At 43.2% G+C, this 5,370-nt stretch overlaps 1 long non-coding RNA gene across 1 annotated transcript; it reads right to left on the minus strand.

The window, feature by feature from the left end:
* Positions 1-290: 290 nt before the first annotated feature.
* On the minus strand, positions 291-3,535 carry LOC144888931 (uncharacterized). The gene is made up of 3 exons (XR_013621476.1): positions 3,398-3,535; positions 3,146-3,249; positions 291-1,062 (listed from the first exon to the last, which is right to left on the minus strand). It is a non-coding gene; the product is annotated as an uncharacterized LOC144888931 (long non-coding RNA).
* Between the last annotated feature and the right edge of the window lie 1,835 nt (positions 3,536-5,370).

Genomic DNA, 5,370 nt, shown 5'->3' on the forward strand with positions numbered 1-5,370 from the left:
AGCCTTGATCTTGTAAAGAACAAAAGAACAGATAATGATACAAGTACCAATGAACGAGACCTCAAGTGTCCAGATTGCTGTACATTTGAAGTCGTTTCCAAAATTTTCTGTGGTGAGGGAGTTGGGGTGGAGGGGAGGGGGGGGGGTCGCAGACAATCCGTTCCTCCTTAGCAGGCTGACTTGCTTCGATTGCAAAGGTTAGTGGTAAAGGGTCCAATAACATGCTGAGAAACACATTTACAATCACATTTATCTCAAATTTTTGCACATTGTGTCACAACAAACGAAAATACATAATTAACATTTTATTGGCTCTTCCTGGAGAATGCATTAAAACCAAATCATGAGAGGGTAAAGAAGTAAGAGTTCAGTCAAGGCAGAAGCAAAACAAATGAAATATCTACAACAGAGAAGTTGTTTTTGGAAGTTGCAAACTTGTAAACGTAAGCACTGGCCCCAGTGGTCCCAACTGAAGTGCAGCCAAAGGTTGATGCCTCCCGATGCCACCCCATTTCGAGTCCATCAACAATTCTCCTTAATAAGTGTCATTATAAAGGCAATCGGAGCAGTGGGATGAGCAAGGCAGAGATGGTTCAATCCAAGTGAGGTGGCACTCGCATTGAGACAAACTTGGACACTGGACTCATTCGGCGAGACCGATGGCGGGATTTCTTTTTCCTGGAAACTCAAAAATAGCACATTTTCCTCTAACATACTAGTTTTGGAACATTTCAAGCAAAGCCATGAAACCCCACAAGATGTATGCTTACTTCCAATGATAACTATTATTGGCACTGGCACTGAGGGCTGTGGAGGAGATAGAAACAAACAGGGCGACCCTGAGAGGTGGAAAGATGCGTCGATCCCACAGCTAAAGAGGTGGTGGGTGGGGGTAAAATCATCCCCATTGAAGTCCTTGCTAGCATCACAGCGAGCATGTGGTGAGCCTGCTATGCACCAGTGTATACGATGTTCATCAGATTGACCTTCCCATTTTCTCATGCAGTAGTACAGCTCGTCATATCATAATCATGCGCTCGATGATTTCATTGGTCCGTTTTACTGAAATGAAAGGAGGAAGTGAACAAGGATTTGCATGCTACTTGCCACACGAGTAGAAGCACTTCATATCGCTGCAGTATACTTCAATTTACAACCCCGACTGCAAGTTTGGCTTCCATTTAAACCTTCATGAAAAGATGATGAGGATTGAGAGAGTGTGGCACCAATTTTGACTCAATTTAAATACAGGTCCACATAAATCACAACTCTAAAGTCATCAGACGCCGTACGTCTGACCTTTGGGTTGCTAAGGTGGCTTCTTCTTTCGTATGCAGCACATCTTCCCTATGCAGCTGCACCCGCAACATCATTTGCTGGGGGTGCAGCTGTGCCACTGATGCAATACACCCTGTAGCTTAGTGTACCCTGCAGGATGGCCCAGAGGTACGCGCACTTGCCTCCAAGCTGTCTAGCTCGAGTTTGAATCCCGACCTAGCTATAAACTAGGTCACCCTGGTGTTTTACAGGTAAAGCGATTCATCAATGTCCCTTTGAATGGACGTTAAACTTGGTGTCACATCTGCTGGCATTAATTGGTGGTTGTCAAAGATCCCACGGTGTCCTTCATGAGCTGTGGGAAAGCTATCGCTGGCACCATGAACAAATTCCAAATTCCGGCCCTGACCTACAGAGGGCATTGCATCAGCGGCACAGCCGTGCCCTCAGCCATGACGCTGCTCCGCAACCTTGTGCTGCATCTCAAAGAAGAAGATTTTCTCTAAAAGAGTATTCCATTATGAGCCAATAACCTGGCAAAATTATCTGCCTGTGAATCTTAGAGAAACTTGTTGAGTTCCATAATATTAGGCTGATGGTAAGAATGGAGTTAGTACGAAGAAAACAAGTTACAATAGTATGTATAAAGCACAGGTATTATCAATCGGGCAAATGACATTCTCCTGTATTTGTTTTAACCCTCAAGTTTCTTAAACAAGTGTATGATTAATCAAACATCCACAACACAACTTTCTGCTCAAAATATCATGATACACAAAGAAAAATCACAACACAGAGATCAAGAAGGCAGAGAAAATAAAGGAAAACTGACAAATTAATCAATACATTCTCAGATGTAACACCATTGACTTCTGAATGGACCCAAGCAAGCAGAGGCATGCAGCAGACGCCCTCTAGTGTTGAACACCAAGCATCAATAACAGGAAATGGATTTCAGTGTGTATACCACGAAAGTCGAAGTACTTAAAATCTTATAAATCCAAAATCAACAGGAATGGCACTCAGTAGAGAGCATACCTCCACCTGGTTGGCCATATCGCTCCCATAATCACTTAAAATTTTTACTAGCTGGATCCGGATCCAGATCTTCACCAAAATTGAATCGATTCTTCCTTGTAACACAAACAACCTGTCCAACAAGTTTCGTCCAAATTCATCCATAACTTTTTGAGATATCCTGCTATGTATCGTTTTTGGCCCTATCTCCCAAAGGTGAAGAATCACTTAAAAAATTAAATAATTCTCATATCCCTATCCATATTCAGATCTTCACCAAAATCTAATCAAATCGTCCTTGTGAGACACCAAACCTATCCACCAAGTTTCGTCCAAAACCGTCCACAACTTTTTGAAATATCCTGCTATGTATCGTTTTAGCCCTATCTCCCAATGGTGAAGAATCCCTTAAAAACTTCTAGTAGCCGGATCCGAATCCGAATCTTCACCAAAATCGAATAATTTTGTCCTCGTCACATACACGACATCTCTGCCAAATTTCGTCCGAATCCGTCCACAACCTTTTGAGATATGTTCACAAACAACGGACAAACAAACAGACAGATAGACAGGGATGAAAACATAACCTCCATCCACCTTTGGTGGCGGAGGAAATAAACAGGCACAGGTAAAATATGCCCATCTCGGGCTGATGAACTCTTAACAGAGCAAAACGGTGCCACAGATGGCTTGCCCGCTGAGAAAATTTCACCGATTGAAAACAAACACCAGTATCTATCTCCAGAAGGAGCGAGTCAGAATTTACCAGCCATTTTAAGCTGATATACAGGTAAACTATTGATCAATTGAAAGGAAACATCCAATTAGATACACAGTAGATAAGACTTACCACGAGGCTCGACCTCGATGTGGCTGCCAACCAGGCAATCTTTAAGCTCCACACCAGCACCCAGTACTGCACCTTCACAAAGCACACTTCCTTGTATGTTGCAGCTGCAGGGAACAATGCAATGGACAGCTTGCAACTCACCTTCCTGGTTAAGCGGCCCGACAACTTTGACAATGGAGACTTTCATTGTGGAATGGTTTTCAGGTAGGGGCCAAGTTCTAATAGTGAGGGCCGCACGGCCCCAGGCCTGACCCCTCTCCAATAGTGACACGATGCATGACGATAGAGCTCGTAATCTTGCTCCGCAGCCGGACGACACAGTAGTCACCCACCACGCTGCGCTTAACAGATGTGCGCTCCTCCACCTGCGTCTCTCGCCCAACCATGCTACCCGCACCCACCTTTGGAGGGGATAGTAAAAGCACAAGTAATTAATAAAAATAAATCGAGGAACCTTGTCATCAATATTTTCCCCAATTATACACATTTTTGTATTTCCCTCTTCAGATGAGACATTGTGGCATAATCGCTAGCACATCCATTCCAAGTCTGGTAGGTCGACGCTTCAATTCCGACTCAGACCAAGTCATACCAAAGACATTATAAATTATACACTTGATGCTCAACATTTAAAGGACAGAGCATGGACAAAGCTCACGGGTTGGTATCCCATGGGGATGGGGGAATTGTTCTCAATTAACCCTCTGATGGCAGAGAGAATAAATAGCACCGCAAAGTGGGCGTAACCCCTCAGCCCATGCATGGTGGAAAACAATTTCAAGATGGCTGCCGTGGCGGCCATATTGAAAATCGCAGCGCGCCCATTTTCGAAAGGAAACTTCCTCTACTCAACCCCAACACACACTGCAAAAATGGATTTAATCGGACAAGCCGTTCTGCTTGAAATTGACAGAAACCAATTTCAAGATGGCTGCCGTGGCGGCCATATTGAAAATCGCAGCGCACCCATTTTCGAAAGGAACCTTCCTCTACCCAACCCCAACACACACTGCAAAAATGAATTTAATCGGACAAGCCGTCCTTGAAATTGACGGAAACCAAAAGTTGACGGACGCCCCCGACGACAATACCCCTTAGCCCAATTTGGGCTGAGGGGTGAAAACCACCTAACAAAGATAGATAGCATCGCTGGTACCCAGAATGCATGACGTGGAAGTTACATCAAGCTCAGTGACTTTTTTTTCTGAAGCTAATTCCATTGCTGTCTCCTGTGCGTGTGATTGTTCCTCCATAAGCCTTAGACAGTGTAGAAAAAAATACGACAAAAAAGAAGCAATTTGCAGACCTGCTTCTTTAAAAGGTGGGAAAGCACTGTGGTCAAAATGTCTCCTGGATGTCTAGATAACATGTCGAGACAACCTTTGTTCTATACAAGATAGCCTGCATACAATGGGAAACCTTTGACTTATCAACTTCCTTAACTCCGACAGAGTTGAGCTCCATGGCCTGTATATTCACCATTGGATAACAGCGTTTCCAACCTTCACTCAACTGTCAAAGGCATGTCTAATTATTTAATGATGTGCAATATACGGTACATGACATGTTGGGGTGCGGGGAGGGGTTATACACTTACGAACTATGTCCTACATGACACAAAGAAAACTAGAATATAGAAATAGACATCTACCGATGGATATGCCTCCACCCACATTAAATGTGAACCCATTGTTACGTTTGACCTCAACTAAAGGTCACATGAGAGAGCGTGAGAGAGAAAAGAAAGATAAGTACAAGATAGGACAACATCAGATGCTTCCAATTTGAGTTATGATCTGCAAAATTGTTTTTCAAAGGGCAGATGACCTTTGACATGTTTAACCCAAAATTGAATCGGTTCATCTTTGCACTACAGTCCATACTTGTGCCAAGTTTGGTAGAGATTTTTTCGGTGTAAATAAGTTCTCAGATCCGGATCTGGGTTTGGATCTTCACCAAAAATAGCATTCTCGGATCCGGATCTTCACTAAAATCTAATCAATTCGTGATTGTCACACACCCAAACTGCCCACCAAATTTCATCCAAATATGTCCACAACTTTTGGAGATCCTGCACACAAACAAACAAACAGGAAATATGTCGTACATAGCACGATACTTGCGAAATCCATAAAATAAGTTGTTGACCTATGATGACTTCAAAAATAATTGGTGGTTGAATTCAGTGACCTGGTATGCAAATCCTCTTAAAATTTCAAGTCAAT

This window comes from Myxine glutinosa, unplaced genomic scaffold, assembly GCF_964187855.1.
Source record: "Myxine glutinosa unplaced genomic scaffold, kmMyxGlut1.1 SCAFFOLD_154, whole genome shotgun sequence".
Taxonomy (NCBI): domain Eukaryota; kingdom Metazoa; phylum Chordata; class Myxini; order Myxiniformes; family Myxinidae; genus Myxine; species Myxine glutinosa.